This window comes from Bufo gargarizans, chromosome 1 (assembly GCF_014858855.1).
Source record: "Bufo gargarizans isolate SCDJY-AF-19 chromosome 1, ASM1485885v1, whole genome shotgun sequence".
NCBI lineage: Eukaryota > Metazoa > Chordata > Amphibia > Anura > Bufonidae > Bufo > Bufo gargarizans.
The window spans coordinates 295,779,684-295,800,687 of NC_058080.1; the positions used below are offsets into that span (position 1 = coordinate 295,779,684).

General features: G+C 44.3%; 1 protein-coding gene across 2 annotated transcripts in view; it reads left to right on the forward strand.

The window, feature by feature from the left end:
* Positions 1–10,634: 10,634 nt before the first annotated feature.
* TMEM150C (transmembrane protein 150C) overlaps positions 10,635–21,004 on the forward strand; it is a 252,534-nt gene continuing 242,164 nt past the window's right edge. For both annotated transcript variants that reach the window (XM_044304729.1, XM_044304737.1), the window contains exon 1: positions 10,635–10,817. The gene's annotated coding sequence lies outside the window, so the exon portion shown is untranslated. The remainder of the gene's footprint in view (positions 10,818–21,004) is intronic.

Genomic DNA, 21,004 nt, shown 5'->3' on the forward strand with positions numbered 1-21,004 from the left:
TCACACGTCCGTTGTTTCTTTCCTGATCTGTTCTGTTTTTTACTGAACAGATCTGGACCAGATCTGGACCCATTCATTTTCAATGGGTCCTGAAAAAAAATCGGACATTGTGCTGTCCGTTTTTTTCCAGGACCCATTGAAAATGAATGGGTCCAGATCTGGTCCAGATCTGTTTAGCAAAAAACGGAACAGATCAGGAAAGAAACAACGGACGTGTGAATGGACCCTTAAAGGGGTTGTCCGAGTTATGAAAAAAAATAATATAGCACTGAAAATCTGATATATAACTGAGCTAAGCAAGTTTTATGCAAAAAAAAAAAATATTTTTCCTAATTTCCGTGGTTCTTTTCTGGCTCTTTGTTTACATGCAATAACAACAATCTCTGCCCCTCCCCCTGCACTGCTAAGGGAGTGAATACAAGAACTGCCCTGAGTGACATGTCTGCCTGCTGGGAGACTCTGCAGCATGTTGTATGTGGAGGACTACAAGTCCCATCTGTATAATGACACTGCTAAGGGAGTTAATACAAGAGCTGCCCTGAGTGACATGTCTGCCTGCTGGGAGACTCTGCAGCATGTTGTATGTGGAGGACTACAAGTCCCATCTGTATAATGACACTGCTAAGGGAGTGAATACAAGAGCTGCCCTGAGTGACATGTCTGCCTGCTGGGAGACTCTGCAGCATGTTGTATGTGGAGGACTACAAGTCCCATATGTATAATGACACTGCTAAGGGAGTGAATACAAGAGCTGCCCTGAGTGACATGTCTGCCTGCTGGGAGAATCAGCAGCATGTTGTATGTGTAGGACTACAAGTCCCAGCTGTATAATGACACTGCTAAGGGAGTGAATACAAGAGCTGCCCTGAGTGACATGACTGCCTGCTGGGAGAATCAGCAGCATGTTGTATGTGTAGGACTACAAGTCCCAGCTGTATAATGACACTGCTAAGGGAGTGAATACAAGAGCTGCCCTGAGTGACATGTCTGCCTGCTGGGAGACTCTGCAGCATGTTGTATGTGGAGGACTACAAGTCCCACCTGTATAATGACACTGCTAAGGGAGTGAATACAAGAGCTGCCCTGAGTGACATGTCTGCCTGCTGGGAGAATCAGCAGCATGTTGTATGTGTAGGACTACAAGTCCCAGCTGTATAATGACACTGCTAAGGGAGTGGCTACAAGTGCTGCCCTGAGTGACATGTCTGCCTGCTGGGAGACTCTGCAGCATGTTGTATGTGGAGGACTACAAGTCCCAGCTGTATAATGACACTGCTAAGGGAGTGGATACAAGAGCTACCCTGAGTGCTGGGAGACTCTGCAGCATGTTGTATATGTAGGACTACATGTCCCATCTGTATAATGACACTGCTAATACACACAGGATCTTCCCCCTACCTTCTTGTGTAATGCTCTCTCTAGTAGATCAGCTCCAGTGCCCAGAATTGTCCCTGCCTGCAGAGTTGTGCAGCTGAAGGGGTTAAGTATCCTAGCAAAGAGTAGACGGCTCACGGCAGTGAAGGGGGGGCGTGGCCAGCACAGTGACATCTCGTTTACAGGCTTGTAAAGGAACATTATCAGCACAGGGAGAGAAGCTGACATCACAGGTCATGTGACCCTCAGTGAAATCTGAGAAACCAGCCACTGGAGATAAAGTGAGTTAATTGGAAAGCTGTTACATTAGCTTAGTTAGGAACATAGAAGGAATAAAAAAATAACTCGGATAACCCCTTTAATGGCAACAAATATCCAAACGAGTTACAGCAATAGTCTTTTTGGGTCCCAGCAGGTATTGGCAATATGTGGCAGGAATTTATATCTATTCTGCTTCTGATCATATGCCTAGTGAATCTGGCAGGTATTTATCTTCTGCTCTGTCTGTCTTCTGCTTTTAGTGGGCCTGACTAGCTGAGGAGGAATTTGGCTTCTCCTGGACTCTGGATATGTACTCACAGCACTGCTCGCAGGGAATGATGTCGTCCTGGAGATCTGAAGTTCTGAAGGTTGTTGCTTGCTTGTCACCAGCTGAGGTAGATGACTCAGGCTGGGAAGATGGATCCTTGCCTCAGCCGAGGCGGGATCCAGGGTTGGGATCCCTGGTTCTGGGAGCTCCTACCAACACAGCCTGCCCCTGGCAGGGGTGGCTGGTACACTAACTAAACTTCCTCTCCTCCTCATGAGACAGGACATGGGAACGTCCCACTACTGCTCACTAAGGGGAGGCTAGAATGGAATGGACTATTCCAGACTAGATATACTAACCTAGCTATGGTCTGCTACATATTGCTGCCACCTGCTGGCGGACAGGGAAATTACAGCAAATACATAATACAAGCCTGGAAAGTACAGAAACATAGAAACATAGAATGTGTCGGCAGATAAGAACCATTTGGCCCATCTAGTCTGCCCAATATACTAAATACTATGGATAGCCCCTGGCCCTATCTTATATGAAGGATGGCCTTATGCCTATCCCATGCATGCTTAAAATCCTTCACTGTATTTGCAGCTACCACTTCTGCAGGAAGGATATTCCATGCATCCACTACTCTCTCAGTAAAGTAATACTTCCTGATATTACTTTTAAACCTTTGCCCCTCTAATTTAAAACTATGTCCTCTTGTAGCAGTTTTTCTTCTTTTAAATATTCTTTCCTCTTTTACCTTGTTGATTCCCTTTATGTATTTAAAAGTTTCTATCATATCCCCTCTGTCTCGTCTTTCTTCCAAGCTATACATGTTAAGTTCCTTTAATCTTTCCTGGTAAGTTTTATCCTGCAATCCATGTACCAGTTTAGTAGCTCTTCTCTGAACTCTCTCCAAAGTATCAATATCCTTCTGGAGATATGGTCTCCAGTACTGAGCACAATACTCCAAATGAGGTCTCACTAGTGCTCTGTAGAGCGGCATGAGCACCTCCCTCTTTCTACTGGTAATTCCTCTTGCTATACACCCAAGCATTCTGCTAGCATTTCCTGCTGCTCTGTGACATTGTCTGCCTACCTTTAAGTCTTCTGAAATAATGATCCCTAAATCCCTTTCCTCAGATACTGAGGTTAGGACTGTATCACTGATTTTATATTCTGCTCTTGGGTTTTTACGTCCCAGGTGCATTATCTTGCACTTATCAACATTAAATTTTAGTTGCCAGATTTTTGACCATTCCTCTAGTTTTCCTAAGTCCTTTTCCATTTGGTGTATTCCTCCAGGAACATCAACCCTGTTACAAATCTTTGTATCATCAGCAAAAAGACACACCTTACCATTGAGGCCTTCTGCAATTTCGCTGATAAAGATATTAAACAATATGGGTCCCAGAACAGATCCCTGAGGTACCCCACTGGTAACAAGACCTTGGTCTGAATATACTCCATTGACTACAACCCTCTGTTGTCTGTCCCTCAGCCACTGCCTAATCCATTCAACAATATGGGAGTCCAAGCCCAATGACTGCACTTTATTGATAAGCCTTCTATGTGGGACAGTATCAAAAGCCTTACTAAAGTCTAGATAAGCGATGTCTACTGCACCTCCTCCATCTATTATTTTAGTCACCCAATCAAAAAAATCAATAAGATTAGTTTGACATGATCTCCCTGAAGTAAACCCATGCTGTTTTTCATCTTTCAATCCATGGGATTTTAGATGGTCCACAATCCTCTCCTTAAGTATGGTTTCCATTAATTTCCCCACTATTGATGTCAGGCTTACTGGCCTATAGTTGCCCGATTCCTCCTTACTACCTTTCTTGTGAATGGGCACAACATTTGCTAATTTCCAATCTTCTGGGACGACTCCTGTTGCCAGTGATTGGTTAAATAAATCTGTTAATGGTTTTGCTAGTTCACCGCTGAGCTCTTTTAATAGCTTTGGGTGTATCCCATCAGGCCCCTGTGACTTATTTGTATTAATTTTAGACAGTTGACTTAGAACCTCTTCCTCTGTAAAGACACATGCGTCAAAAGATTCATTAGTCTTCTTTCCTAACTGAGGTCCTTCTCCTTCATTTTCCTTTGTAAAAACTGAACAGAAGTATTCATTGAGGCAGTCAGCTAGTTCTTTATCTTCTTCCATATACCTTCCTTCTTTAGTTTTTAATTTGGTAATTCCTTGTTTTAGTTTCCTTTTTTCATTTATGTATCTGAAGAATGCCTTATCGCCTTTTTTCCCTGACTGAGCTAATTTCTCTTCTGCCTGTGCTTTAGAAGCTCTTATAACTTGTTTGGCCTCTCTCTGCCTAATCTTATAAATTTGTCTGTCATCCTCATTTTGTTTTTTTTTTATAATTCCTAAATGCTATCTTTTTGTTTTTAATGATTTTGGCCACTTCTGCTGAGTACCACAGTGGTCTCTTCCTTTTTTTGCTTTTACTGACAAGCCTAATGCAATTTTCTGTTGCCTTCAATAGTGCCACTTTTAAGTAGTCCCATTTCTCCTGGACTCCAATGAAACTGTTCCAGTCTGATAGGGACTCGTGTACCACTAATCTAATTTTAGAAAAGTCAGTTTTTCTAAAATCTAAAACTTTTGTTTTTGTGTGGTGTGACTCAGTCACTGTACTTATAGTAAACCACACTGACTGGTGATCACTAGATCCCAAGCTTTCCCCTACAGTAATATCAGATACCAAATTCCCATTTGTGAATACTAAATCTAAAATGGCCTCCTTCCGGGTTGGCTCCTCCACTACTTGCTGTAGAGATAATCCCAGTAGGGAATTTAGAATATCTGTACTCCTGGCAGAACTAGCTATTTTGGTTTTCCAGTTTACATCTGGAAGATTGAAGTCTCCCATAATGATAACTTCCCCCTTCAATGTCATTTTAGCTATTTCCTCAACTAGTAGATCATCTAATTCTTTGACTTGGCTAGGTGGTCTATATATCACACCTACACGAGTTACCTTATGATTATCAAGCTGCAAGGTAACCCAAACTGACTCCAAATTGTTCTCGCTAACTTGTATCAAATTAGATTTTATGCTATCTTTCACATACAGGGCCACCCCTCCCCCCTTCTTGCCTACTCTGTCTTTCCTGTATAGAGAGAACCCTGGTATTGATGTATCCCAGTCATTACTCCCCTTGAACCACGTCTCAGTAACAGCCACTACATCTATATTCTCAGATGCCATTATAGCCTCAAGTTCATTGATCTTATTCCCTAGACTGCGAGCATTTGTAGACAAGACTCTGAGCTTGTCATTTCTTAACCTTTGTGCTACTGGCCTCTTCTGGCATTGTTCCGGGGGGCAGTCGGACTGCTGGATTATCACTCTTTTGCCCCCCTTTCCTAGTTTAAATGCTTCTTAGCAAATACTTGGAACTGTTCACCGAGGACATTCGTTCCCTTGAGAGAAAGATGCAAACCATCTTTCTTGTACAGTTCTTTTCCATTCCAACAAGAGCTAACATGAGACACAAAGCCAAACCCTTGGTTCAGACACCATTCACCAAGCCATACATTGAATTCCTTAATGCGCATCTTCCTGTCATGCTGAAGGTTCTGCACAGGCAAAACTGCAGAGAATGAAACAGTTGATGCAACCTCCCGTATATCCTTTCCAAGTGTGTGAAAAGCTTCCTTCACCTTTGAAACCTCATTGCATGCCAGATCGTTTGTCCCAAGATGGAGAATAACATCCACTTCCCTTTCCTGCTTTGCTTGCCTAACAATATTTAGGATCCGTCGTCTATCCCTGCTAGCGGTAGCACCAGGGAGACATCTCACAACACCATTCTCCTCAAACTTCACACCTCTTATGATGGAATCGCCCACCAACAGCTGCTTACTATCAATCCTCACCTTCTCCTTTTTGTCTTTGGCTGCAGTCTTGCATACTTTAGGCATGGGAGATGATTGTTTCTCACCCACTGTGCTTGAGCCATCCTCCATGTTGCTCTTGCACTCTGAAAGTGCTGCAAATGAATTATGGAGAGCCACAGACTGTGGGACATGCCTTCTATCCACAACTCTCAGTCTACCAGAACCTACAGTAACCCATCTTCCATTTCTAGGGGGCCTCTGTGGCAGTGGCATTGCAATGTTCTCAGCCTGAGTTTGTTTAGTAGTTAATTTAAAAATCTCATATTTCAAAAAGGTAATTTCCTGCTGCATTATGGAGAGCTGTCTACAGATCAGACAGTATCCAAACCTCTGAAGAGTGGAACCTGAAATAAAAGCATAACAATTCCTGCACAGAACCAGGTCTGCCATTGTAAAGAGGGGAAAGATTTTAAACAAACAAATCTTACTTGTTTAGATTGTATCCACCTCCAGATTACCTCCTGAGTATCTCCTGAATATCTCCAATGCACTTAGACCAGCAGCACTTGAATTAGCAGCAAGCTAATGAAAATGCACAGTTAAATTACACCAGATGACAATACATATACACTTGACATATTGTAACAGGGAGACAGAGTTTTTAGTGGCATACTCTGGGATGTTACACATGGACACGCCCCCTTAGCTGCAGCAGAAAAGACACTCCCTTTGAGCTGCCAGCTTGACATAAATCTAGCAGAGCAATTAATGTGGAGATCTCTGGACCTATGTGCAGTACAGGGCTGGTTATAGCTTTGTTAGAAATTGTCATGTATTATTTGATGTCCAATCTTTATATTAACTATGGGATAACCCTTTTAAGCAAAAGTAACAACTAGAGGTGGCACGAATCCAATTTTTTTATAATCCGAATCCGAAAAGGTTCTCGAATATATTGAATCTTTCGAATCTCGAATCCTAAGAATCCTGTACATAAGAATTATGGGGATCTGTGAATGACACTGTTATGGAGGGGGATCTGTGGATGACACTAATGGGGGGCTCTGTGGATGACACTGTTATGGAGGCATCTGTGGATGACACTGTTATGGAGGGGGATCTGTGGATGACACTGTTATGGAGGGGGATCTGTGGATGACACGGTTATTGAGAGGGATCTGTGCATAACACTTATGGGGGGATCTGTGGATGACACTGTTATGGAGGCATCTGTGGATGACACTGTTATGGAGGGGGATCTGTGGATGACACTGTTATGGAGGGGGATCTGTGGATGACACTGTTATGGAGGGGGATCTGTAGATGACACTTATGGGGGGATCTGTGGATGACACTGTTATGGAGGGGGATCTGTGGATGACACTGCTATGGGGGATCTGTGGATGACACTGTTATAGAGGGGGATCTGTGGATGACACTGCTATGGGGGATCTGTGGATGACACTGCTATGGGGGGATCTGTGGATGACACTGTTATGGAGGGGGATCTGTGGATGACACATACCGTATATAGCATCTTATGCTATATGTGTCATCCACAGATCCTCCTCCTTATAACAGTGTCATCCACAGCTCCCACCCCATAACAGTGTCATCCACAGATCCCCCTCCCTATAACAGTGTCATGCACAGATCCCCCCCACCAGAACAGTGTCATCCACAGATCCCTTTCCTTATAACAGTGTCATCCACAGATCCCACCCCATAACAGTGTCATCCACAGATCCCCCTCCCTGACGCTCACAGGAGTGTACATTTGACAGTCACATTTCTAAACTGTAATCCATCTCCTGCAGTAACTTTAACTTTAAATAAGCGTCCGCTCATCTCTACTAGTACCTTACACCACTCCTCAGCTAGCTTCGGTAACAGGGCTAGGCTACAGCCTACAGGCAGTACGCAGGCGGTGCTCAGTGACGTCACGCACCTGCGCCGCCTAGTGGGAGGAGCAGATCGCCGCCCGCACTGCCTGTTAGTTGTTACCGAGTGAGCGCTGATTTAAAGTTAAAGTTAATGCAGGACCAGGTCAGAGGATACCAATTACAGTTTAGAAGAAATGTACACTCCTGTGAGCTGTCAAAATGAACGGGGGCACATTTCAGTTGGGGGGGCACATGGGGGGGCACAGCATGATGTAGGGGGGGACCCCCTCTTGCCCCCACTTGGCGATGCCACTGGGGAAATAGCAGGCATCTCGGGAGGCGCAGGGACGTGACGTCGCGGCGGGATTTGTCGGATTCGAATTTCGTAAATTATGTCGGGATTCGAGTCCACGAATCCAGGAAAATTCAAGGGATTCGTGGATTCTATGGATTCGTCGTCCCACCTCTAGTAACAACAGAAAAAAGGGACTACAGAGCACTAAGCTCTGAAATGTGTGCAAATAATTTAACTGCATTGGGCTTCACGACCAGACTGTAGTCCCATTCCAGATTTGGTCCCACTCAATGGAATCTAGTGTAAATGTCACACAAGATTTGTGGCTTTTTATTAAAGGACAAGTGTTTTAGGGACAGTCAGTGGTGCACAGACAGTAAGTTACCATAGCCATTTTGGATGAATTGGCAGGCTGAGAATCATTACACGATTAATGAAATCCCAGTGTAGCTCACTCCTTATACAGAAATGAAATACAGTGACATAATCACGACTGACATGACCTACGGATATATCGCATGTCAGCATGGAAAAATAACATTACAAGATTAATTAGAGGAAACATTTCTGTACTTGACAAAAAATAAAGGCACCTTTTACATCAGTATACATTATTTACGCTCAATAATAGTGGATCTAACCGTGACGACGTGCTCTGCAACGTACCTCCTGCTCATGTCAGAAAGATAAGGCAAGCAAAGGAAAGGAAGACGCTGAGAAGACAGGTAAAGGGATGGCAGAAACGGGGACAGACTATTCGTAGAATCTCATTGACCATGCTGCCATAATAAAAATTGATGAAAGGAATATGTTAAAGGTTTTTTTCTAGATAAATAAAAGCTTGGGCAGCTGTGGTAAATGTCATAAAATTTTAAAAAAAGTCATAATTACCACTTTTCTCCCAGCTCCATGCTTCAGTCCTCCTCAACACTGTTTTACTGGATGCAGCTATGATGTTCTGTGCACACCATGTCTTTGCTGAAGCCAATCACTGGCCTCAGCAGTGATATCCTGTATACTGCTGAGATCAATGATTGGCTGCCTGGTGACCTAGTGTGTCACTGCTGCAGCCAGGAAGATGACGTCAACACTGCAGGACAGAAAAGAGGTGAACATGACTTTTTTGTGATTTTACGACATTTATGGGGTCATTTATCAAACTGGTGGAAAATTAAAGGTGGAATCTGATAGGTTGCTATGGGCAACTAAGCCAGTTCTACTTTATACCAGTTTGATAAATGACCCCCTTACTGCTGCTGCCAGAGATTTTATACTGTATATTTTTAAAAACCGCTTTCATTTAAAAAACTTTACATTTAAAGGGGTTGCCTGGGCTACAGATATTGATGACCCTGGGGATCAGCTGTTTTGGGCTGCCGTGGCATAGGAAACTCTAAAAGTGCAGGAGCTGAGGTATATCACCCCAGCATAGCCACTGTACCGTTTATGGAGCTGTGCTCTTTGGGACCTCGCGGTTGCTCGAAGCATCTGATCGGTAGGGGTGCCGACCTGATATTGATGACCGATCCTGAGGATTTTATTTTTCTCATCTACCTTATCTCTGTGTTACATAGTGATTACAGAAAAGAACCTTAAAAAAGGGGAGGTCTTTACAAGTCGCATGGAGTCACCATATGGCAGCATACAGAGTGCCTGGAACCAGTGGTGTACCCTTAATGGAGGCACACCATGTGACTGCTACCTGGTCAGGGGAAGGGGGACCCAGCCTGAACTTCCTCTCTTACAGACATGAACTCGATGAATATTCATACAGCTGCCACTAGGGGGAGCTCAGTGCAAAGAGATTATGTATCAATATATATGCACTGAGCTCCCTCTAGTGGCCACAAGCAGAAGATAATCTGTGACTTAGAGTTGTGTGGTAGAGATTTATCAATGCATTTAAGTCAGTTGTTTGGTGCAAATACATTGAGAAATATGCTGTTCAGACACTGGGTGAGGCCAAGGGTGACTATTCTTTTTATAATTTTTTTAATTAAAATTTCTTCTTCCCAAATAAAAAACGATAAATTTGTCATAACTTGCAGTGTTTGGCTACATGCACATGACCGTTGTGTGTTTTGCGGTCCGCAAATTGCGGATCCGCAAAACACGGATGGCGTCCGTGTGTGTTCCGCAATTTGCGGAACGGCACGGACAGCCACTGATATAACTGCCTATTCTTGTCCGTTTTGCAGGAGTGGGACCCGCACCTACAAGGAGAACAGAGCCAGGGAAAGTTGTGGCTGGAGGAGCCTGGGTTTCATGGGGTCCGTCCACCACCGGGCGCAGCTCCCCACCTCTCTCATTGAAGTAAATGGGAGCGCACCGCGCATGAGCGGCCACCACTCCCATTCATTCTATGGGGTCGACGGAAATAGCCAAGCCAGCTTGGCTATTTTCGGCGGCTCCATAGAAATGAATGGAGGGCGGCTACGCAGTGCACCCTCCTCAACTTTCTCTTCTCCGTTCTCCTTGTAGGTGCGGGTCCCAGAGGTGGGACCTGTACCTATAAGACAATGGGGGCATATCCATTGTCTCTGATGAGAAAGCCTCTTTAATTCCTTCCTGGTTTTGCTTTCCAACACTGCATCAGGAAACCTGAGGGTGTAGCTGTCTCTTTAAAGACATCCCATTACTTCAGTCCTCTGAACAGGATGAATGGAAGGAAAGAAGAAAAGAGAAGAAAGCTTGAGGCGGGACCAGAGAAGATTAATATTCTCGAAGAAAAGGAGGGAAGGGCTGTGAGACCAGGGGACTGGAGGAAGCCTGGAGAATGTAAACACATACTGGAGAGAGTGAAGGAGAGGGAGAGGGCGGCTTGTGGAGAGGAGGAGGAGGACGCACATTGCCTCACACAGTCTCAGGCTGCAGGTAAGAGGACTCCTGACTGCTGCTTCCTGCCATTCACTGCTGGCCTAAGGAAGAGTATGAGCCCGCTCACAGGGCACACCTGGCATGTGCACGGGCAGCAGCAAAGGGACGAGCTACCTGGGCTTCTCGGATGATGCGGAGCTGAGCCTGTCCTATTCGGCAGCGCTAAGTTTGTCACATGTAGCAGATGGAGAGCTGACCTCCGTGCTTCTGGTTGTCAGATTGACTTTGTCACATGTTGCATTTGCCAGGTTGTAAAGAGCAGGGTGAGATGTACATGGCATATTGGTGTTCTAGCAGAGGAGCTGGCTTTCCACAAGACCACACAGGGAAACAGCTCAGCTCTGCTACATCTGTTTTAAACACATGGGTTCCTTCTATTTCTGCACGGTCATGGTTGCTGAATGGAGGAAAGGTATAGGGACACCCCTGCACCTCCACTTTCCTGGTATCTAGGTGTGCCAAATGGGGTATTGCATTGTATTCTGTGCATGTAGACTGGTCAGGCTTGGCATATAGCAGCAATACAGTCCTGCCCGGGAGATGCATTTTCTGCATGGTGGAAATACCAGTGTAATTGTGTATGTCAGGAGTATGGGGGTAACAAGAGTAAGAAAGCTGTGTGATATCATATTCTGAGATGTTATATATATATATATATATATATATATATATATATATATACACACATATGTACAGTAAAGTCCAAAACATTATCTGAATGATAGGAGAATTTATGTGTTGCTTAAAATGTTAAAGGGGGTTGTCCCACCACAAGACACAGGCTAGGTGATCTCTTACTGATCAGTAGGGGTTAGACGGCTGGGGCACCCACTAATGAAAAACATTTGTATGGTGGGACACCACCTTTACATTCCAAGCCCAAGTTCCTTAAAGGTGTTATTGCATCTGGTCAACCCCTGTCCCTATGCCCTATTAGAGCATATGGATGCCAAGAGCGGGGGCATCAACTGGCAGATTTTTCTGGTGATCATAGTGATCTGAAAAGCCGATACCCTGAGATTTGCTCATCACAGGGACTGCTGTATGGGGTTGTCCTGATAAGACCAAGCAGTTGTAAAGTGTACCTTAACCACTTCAGCCCCGCTAGGTGAAACCCCCTTCATGACCAGAGCACTTTTTACACTTCGGCACTACACTACTTTCACCGTTTATTGCTCGGTCATGCAACTTACCACCCAAATGAATTTTACCTCCTTTTCTTCTCACTAATAGAGCTTTCATTGGGTGGTATTTCATTGCTGCTGGCATTTTTACTTTTTTTGTTATTAATCAAAATGTAACGATTTTTTTGCAAAAAAATGACATTTTTCACTTTCAGCTGAAAAATTTTGCAAAAAAAACGACATCCATATATAAATTTTTCGCCAAATTTATTGTTCTACATGTCTTTGATAAAAAAAAAATGTTTGGGCAAAAAAAAAATGGTTTGGGTAAAAGTTATAGCATTTACAAACTATGGTACAAAAATGTGAATTTCCGCTTTTTGAAACAGCTCTGACTTTCTGAGCACCTGTCATGTTTCCTGAGGTTCTACAATGCCCAAACAGTAGAAAACCCCCACAAATGACCCCATTTCGGAAAGTAGACACCCTAAGGTATTCGCTGATGGGCATAGTGAGTTCATAGAACTTTTTATTTTTTGTCACAAGTTAGCGGAAAATGATGATGATTTTATTTTTTTTATTTTTTCTTACAAAGTCTCATATTCCACTAACTTGCGACAAAAAATAAAAAATTCTAGGAACTCACCATGCCCCTCACAGAATACCTTGGGGTGTCTTCTTTCCAAAATGGGGTCACTTGTGGGGTAGTTATACTGCCCTGGCAATTTAGGGGCCCAAATGTGTGAGAAGAACTTTGCAATCAAAATGTGTAAAAAATGACCGGTGAAATCCAAAAGGTGCACTTTGGAATATGTGCCCCTTTGCCCACCTTGGCAGCAAAAAAGTGTGACACATCTGGTATCGCCGTACTCAGGAGAAGTTGGGGAATGTGTTTTGGGGTGTCATTTTACATATACCCATGCTGGGTGAGAAAAATATCTTGGTCAAATGCCAACTTTGTATAAAAAAATGGGAAAAGTTGTCTTTTGCCAAGATATTTCTCTCATCCAGCATGGGTATATGTAAAATGACACCCCAAAACACATTCCCCAACTTCTCCTGAGTATGGCGATACCAGATGTGTCACACTTTTTTGCTGCCAAGGTGGGCAAAGGGGCACATATTCCAAAGTGCACCTTTCAGATTTTGCAGGCCATTTTTTACACATTTTGATTGCAAGGTACTTCTCACACATTTGGGCCCCTAAATTGCCAGAGCAGTATAACTACGCCACAAGTGACCCCATTTTGGAAAGAAGACACCCCAAGGTATTCCGTGAGGGGCACGGCGAGTTCCTAGAATTTTTTATTTTTTGTCACAAGTTAGCGGAAAATGATGATTTTTCTTTTTTTTTATTTTTTCCTTACAAAGTCTCATATTCCACTAACTTGCGACAAAAAATAAAAAATTCTGGGAACTCGCCATGCCCCTCACGGAATACCTTGGGGTGTCTTCTTTCCAAAATGGGGTCACTTGTGGCGTAGTTATACTGCCCTGGCAATTTAGGGGCCCATATGTGTGAGAAGTACTTTGCAATCAAAATCTGTAAAAAATGACCGGTGAAATCCGAAAGGTGCACTTTGGAATATGTGCCCCTTTGCCCACCTTGGCAGCATAAAAGTGTCACACATCTGGTATCGCCGTACTCAGGAGAAGTTGGGGAATGTGTTTTGGGGTGTCATTTTACATATACCCATGCTGGGTGAGAGAAATATCTTGGCAAAAGACAACTTTTCCCATTTTTTTATACAAAGTTGGCATTTGACCAAGATATTTTTCTCACCCAGCATGGGTATATGTAAAATGACACCCCAAAACACATTGCCCAACTTCTCCTGAGTACGGCGATACCAGATGTGTCACACTTTTTTGCTGCCAAGGTGGGCAAAGGGGCACATATTCCAAAGTGCACCTTTCGGATTTTGCAGGGCATTTTCTACACATTTTGATTGAAAAGTTCTTCTCACACATTTGGGCCCCTAAATTGCCAGGGCAGTATAACTACGCCACAAGTGACCCCATTTTGGAAAGAAGACACCCCAAGGTATTCCGTGAGGGGCATGGCGAGTTCCTAGAATTTTTTATTTTTTGTCGCAAGTTAGTGGAATATGAGACTTTGTAAGGAAAAAAGAAAAAAAAAGAAAAATCATCATTTTCCGCTAACTTGTGACAAAAAATAAAAAATTCTAGGAACTCGCCGTGCCCCTCACGGAATACCTTGGGGTGTCTTCTTTCCAAAATGCGGTCACTTGTGGCGTAGTTATACTGCCCTGGCAATTTAGGGGCCCAAATGTGTAAGAAGTACCTTGCAATCAAAATGTGTAAAAAATGGCCTGCGAAATCCGAAAGGTGCCCCTTTGCCCACCTTGGCTGCAAAAAAGTGTCACACATGTGGTATCGCCGTACTCAGGAGAAGTTGGGTAATGTGTTTTGGGGGGTCATTTTACATATACCCATGCTGGGTGAGAGAAATATCTTGGCAAAAGACAACTTTTCCCATTTTTTTTATACAAAGTTGGCATTTGACCAAGATATTTTTCTCACCCAGCATGGGTATATGTAAAATGACACCCCAAAACACATTCCCCAACTTCTCCTGAGTACGGCGATACCACATGTGTGACACTTTTTTGCAGCCAAGGTGGGCAAAGGGGCCCAAATTCCTTTTAGGAGGGCATTTTTAGACATTTGGATCCCAGACTTCTTCTCACACTTTCGGGCCCCTAAAAAGCCAGGGCAGTATAAATACCCCACATGTGACCCCACTTTGGAAAGAAGACACCCCAAGGTATTCAATGAGGGGCATGGCGAGTTCCTAGAATTTTATTTTTTTTGCATAAGTTAGCGGATATTGATTTTTTTTGTTGTTTTTTTCTCACAAAGTCTCACTTTCCGCTAACTTAGGACAAAAATTTCAATCTTTCATGGACTCAATATGCCCCTCACGGAATACCTTGGGGTGTCTTCTTTCCGAAATGGGGTCACATGTGGGGTATTTATACTGCCCTGGCTTTTTAGGGGCCCTAAAGCGTGAGAAGAAGTCTGGAATATAAATGTCTAAAAATGTTTACGCATTTGGATTCCGTGAGGGGTATGGTGCGTCCATGTGAGATTTTATTTTTTGACACAAGTTAGTAGAATATGAGACTTAGTAAGAAAAAACAAAAACAAACAAAAAATTTCCGCTAACTTGTGCCAAAAAAAATGTCTGAATGGAGCCTTACCAGGGGGGGTGATCAATGACAGGGGGGTGATCAATGACAGGGGGGTGATCACCCATATAGACTCCCTGATCACCCCCCTGTCATTGATCACCCCCCCTGTAAGGCTCCATTCAGACATCCGCATGATTTTTTACGGATCCATGGATACATGGATCGGATCCACAGAACGCATGCGGACGTCTGAATGGAGCCTTACAGGGGGGTTATCAATGACAGGGGGTGATCAGGGTAATCAGGGTGATCACCCCCCTGTCACTGATCACCCCCCCTGTAAGGCTCCATTCAGACATCCGCATGATTTTTTACGGATCCATGGATACATGGATCGGATCCACAGAACGCATGCGGACGTCTGAATGGAGCCTTACAGGGGGGTTATCAATGACAGGGGGTGATCAGGGTAATCAGGGTGATCACCCCCCTGTCACTGATCACCCCCCCTGTAAGGCTCCATTCAGACATCCGCATGATTTTTTACGGATCCATGGATACATGGATCGGATCCACAGAACGCATGCGGACGTCTGAATGGAGCCTTACAGGGGGGTTATCAATGACAGGGGGTGATCAGGATGATCACCCCCCTGTCACTGATCACCCCCCCTGTAAGGCTCCATTCAGACATCCGCATGATTTTTTACGGATCCATGGATACATGGATCGGATCCACAGAACGCATGCGGACGTCTGAATGGAGCCTTACAGGGGGGTTATCAATGACAGGGGGTGATCAGGGTAATCAGGGTGATCACCCCCCTGTCACTGATCACCCCCCTGTAAGGCTCCATTCAGACATCCGCATGATTTTTTACGGATCCATGGATACATGGATCGGATCCACAAAACGCATGCGGACGTCTGAATGGAGCCTTACAGGGGGGTTATCAATGACAGGGGGGTGATCAGGGAGTGTATATGGGTGATCACCCGCCTGTCATTGATCACCCCCTGTAAGGCTCCATTCAGACGTCCGCATGTGTTTTGCGGATCCGATCCATGTATCCATGGATCCGTAAAAATCATGCGGACGTCTGAATGGAGCCTTACAGGGGAGTGATCAATGACAGGGGAGTGATCAATGACAGGGGGGTGATCAATGACAGGGGGTGATCAGGGAGTGTATATGGGTGATCACCCGTCTGTCATTGATCACCCCCCTGTAAGGCTCCATTCAGACGTCCGTATGCTTTTTGCGGATCCGATCCATGTATCCGTGGATCCGTAAAAATCATACGGACGTCTGAACGGAGCCTGACAGGGGGGTGATCAATGACAGGGCGGTGATCAATGACAGGGGGGTGATCAGGGAGTTTATATGGGGTGATCATGGGTGATCGGGGGTTTATAAGGGGTTAATAAGTGACGGGGGGGGTGTAGTGTAGTGTGGTGTTTGGTGCGACTGTACTGACCTACCTGAGTCCTCTGGTGGTCGATCCTAACAAAAGGGACCACCAGAGGACCAGGTAGGAGGTATATTAGACGCTGTTATGAAAACAGCGTCTAATATACCTGTTAGGGGTTAAAAAATTCGGATCTCCAGCCTGCCAGCGAACGATCGCCGCTGGCATGCTGGAGATCCACTCGCTTACCTTCCGTTCCTGTGAGCGCGCGCGCCTGTGCGCGCGCGTTCACAGGAAATCTCGGCTCTCGCGGGAGGACGCGTATATGCGTCCACCCAGAAGAGCAGGACCGCCGGCAGGACGCAATCCTGCGTACGGCGGTCCTGAGGTGGTTAAGTAAGGTCGTGTGACATCTTCAGACAAACTATACCTTTGGTGAGCTTAGACTTATACTATGTGTTTTAGGCTTCATGCACACGGCCATTGCCCGGCTGTGGCCGTATTGCAGCCTGCAAACAGCGAGAGCTTCCCTGGTGTTTCTGCCTGTGCCTCCGCACCGCAAAAAAATGGAGCATGTTATTTTTTTTGTGGTGCGGATGGATCACGGACCCATTCTAGTGGAATTGCCCGTGCATCGGGGACCACAAATTGCAGTCCCCAATGCACGGAACGGCCGTGTGCATGAGGCCTTAGGTTCAGAGGTGTTTTCCTATGAATCCATCAAAAGACACCAGTTATGATAAAACCACCAGTGTCTGCAGACAGACTGAAAAGCTTGCAGTCCTGCCAACGTATGGATTATATGCCTTAAAGAGGACCTGTCACTATTCCTGACATGCCTGTATTAATAGCTTCATGCATTCCCCATGTAATAGAATTCTGGAGCATCTATTCTTATGGCTCTATGTTGTGCCATTCCTTTATTATTTCTACTAGAAGTTATGAATGAATTGCTAGCAGTCTGCAGTAAGGGTACAGAGGTAACCAGCTGGGGGAATGTACTTGCACAGACTGACTCTATCCAATCTGTGCTGCAATTTTCAGACTGTGCAGGTACACCCCCCCCCACCCCACCCCCCCCCACCCCCAACTGGTTTGGTTACCACCTCTCTGTACCCTTACTGCAGACTGCTAGCAATTCCTTCATAATTTCTAGTGGAAATAATAAATTAATGGCCCAACATAGAGCCATAAGAATAGATGCTCCAGAATTATTACATGGGGAATGCATCAGGCTATTAAAACAGGAATGTCAGGAGTGGTGGAAGTTCCTCTTTAAAGCCCTGACACATGTAGGTCCCACATCTGTTGTCCTCACCTATTGGGGTCCCTTTACCTTCTTACACTGAGTGTTGTCTAAGGGATCTGTGTTGGACTGCGGTTCCTTGGGCCCACCAAAGGAAATTATTCTCAAGGTCCACCCCCCCATATCATCAATAAAGCCTAATAGGTTTTGAATCAAAGAAATAGACCCTAGAGGCCTGTGATTGGCTTGAAAGGCAGCCAAATGTTTTTTTCTCCTGGACCTTTGGAGCCCATCATGGAATCAGAGCCTGGGCCCACCAGAATATCTGAGAATCCAGTAATTGCTGACTTACACATTAGTGAATGCTACCTGTGATATCTCACTTTCTCCTCCACCACATTGCAGCGTGAGACGATTAGTGATGCATCACCGAGATCTAATACAAGTTTCTGGTCTGGTTGGTGCTGAACATCAGGCATGAAGCCAAGACGTGCTTCTCAGTCAGGACCTCTGAGTGGAGCTCTTTTAATAGTTGATGCTATGTGATGATACCCTGAGTCATGTCTATCCCTACAACATACCTTCATCATTTTTGTCAAGTTGAGGATTAGCGATAGGTACGGGTCTCCAGAAAATGCCCCCAAAGTGAAAAAGAGTGCATTGTGCAAACACGGATACCATTCACTACTATGGGAGTTCCGAAAATAGCCAAGTGTTGGCTCTGCTAATTTCCAGCAGTCCCATAGTGGTAAATCGAGAGGTGGTTGCACATGCCCTCCATTTACTTTTATGGGACTTCCAAAAAAAGGCAAGCGTGCTTCTTCTGCTGTTTTCAGAACACCCATAGATGATAACGGAGAACATGCGCGGTGCGCTCTCCTTCACTTTCAGGGGTCCCTTTTGTAGATAGGAACCGATCCAAGAGGTGGGAACCATCACCTGTCCTAGTGATATGCCACCAATGTTTGAGATGGGTTTAACCATTTGAAGGGGCTTGAGGCCAATACACATAAATTTACAACATTCCCAATTTCTAGAGATATCATATGGTCTAGTAAACGGACATAGACTAAACCGCAACTATGACTACATGTTGTACTAGAGAAATGTAAAATTTGCATAAAATGTGACATTTCTATGGCATAAACTATAGCATAGTTTGAAACTAATTTATGGGTCTCAGTAGCTATTCAAGCTTTTAAAGTGTGGATAAAGACTTGTTTTCTTAGTGTTTTCCTTTTTACCTTTCACAACATACTGTACTCGAAGGGGATGTTCCATTTTAGGGAAGATAAGATTTTTAAATTGACATATTTTCACAAGAATCCAGATTTCCTAGTTTTAGAATTGCCTGTTTGTGCAGAGAAGGTCATAGTTGAAGTTATCCATGATGACATTGTCCATGGTCTGCAGACTGTGGTTTGTGCGTGCTTAGAGTTCTACTAGTGAAGGTGCCTGTACACCTTCAATAGCTTCAGCTGAGCATGCATGTATTTTCAATGGAGAGAGAAAGCATCCAATTCTGCTCTCATTATCTGTTGGGGTAGAGTTGGGAACTCCCCATACTAATTATATTGTAGGATCCGGACACCGTGATGGAATCCAATGGACCATTAAGGGGGGTTCATTGGGCATTGGGCACTGTTTGTATCTGTTGTGTAACGAATTCTTCACAGCTTGAATTCTGTTATTCTACTGTTATGGACGGAACAGAAAATTCTAATTCCGAATGGAATGTGAACTTAGACTAAGTTTGCTTTACCTATGTGTGTGTGTGTGTGCGCATATTGTATATATAGTTTTAAAATGTATAATACCCTCTGTTATGACTTCAGAAGGGAACAACTTAAAGGGGTTCTCCGGGAATTAAGAAAATGAAAATATTTAAATATTACTTCATTATAAATATATTCCCAAATACCTTACATTAGTTATAATGGCTCATTTTGTCTGGGGAGCAATCATTAGGAGAAACAAAATGGCCACTTTTCTATTAGTACATTAAACCTGTCCTAATCACATAGCAGGACAAGTTATTTAACACTGAGGTCAAGAGTTGCCTAATCCTCCTCTCTGCTCTATCTATCAGAGATTATGATCCTCAATACAGATGATAAGATCTTTAGCAGAATCTCTGTTGGAATGGAGTTCCTGAGCAGATGGGGCTGATGAGCAGCAGCACTTGTATGCAGTCTCCATTACCACAGCCTGTCCTGTCTATCCTCTCTGTACTTCCTGTCTCCTCGTGAACTCCATTCCTACAGAGATTCATCTAAATATCATATTAAACTGTATTCAGGATCATAAACCCTTACAAGTAGAGCAGAGAGGAGGATGAGGCAGTTATTTAGGTCAGTCTTGTGAAGTAACCTGTCCTATGTAATTAGGACAGATTTTGTGCGTACTAATAGGACAGTGGCCATTTTGTTTCTCCTAATAATTGCTCCTAAGCCATTATATCTAATGAAAGGTATTTGGGAATATAGTTATAATAAAGTAATATTTACAGTACATATTTTCATTTTCTTAATTTCCAGAGAACCCCTTTAACAACTTTATTTACTGATTAAAGGGGTTGTCCGGGTTCAGATATTTTCAACCAGGCAGCCCCTCTAATGTTAGCATCGGATCATGTCATGCCTCGATGCGCTCCCTTGCCCTGCACTGGATCGCGCAGGGCAAGGGCTTTTTTATTTACAATAATACACTGTTGAGCGGAATTCGGCACTAAAGCCCACCCATCAGTGCCGGTGACGTCACAGGGCTCACTGCTGGGTGGAAGCCTCCGCCTGGCAGCCCTATGTTTGTCATCGGAGCATGAGATGGGTGAAATTCTGGTTATGTCCCCTTTAAATTAGTTGGGCTCCTAGGACTATTCACTTTCTGGAGGCGACTTCCCCAACTGTGAGCTTATTACTTAGGCCCCTTTCACACGAGCGAGTTTTCCGCGCAGGTGCAATGCGTGACGTGAACGCATAGCACCCGCACTGAATCCTGACCCATTCATTTCAATGGGGCTGTGTACATGAGCATTGTTTTTCACGCATCAGTTCTGCGTTGCGTGAAAATCGCAGCATGCTCTATATTCTGTGTTTTTTTCACGCAGCCCTGGCTCCATAGAAGAGAATGGGGCTGCGTGAAAAACGCATTGCATCCGCAAGCAAGTGCGGGTGCGATGCGTTTTTCACTGATGGTTGCTAAGAGATGTTGTTTGTAAACCTTCAAAACGCATCAAAACGCATTGCACCAG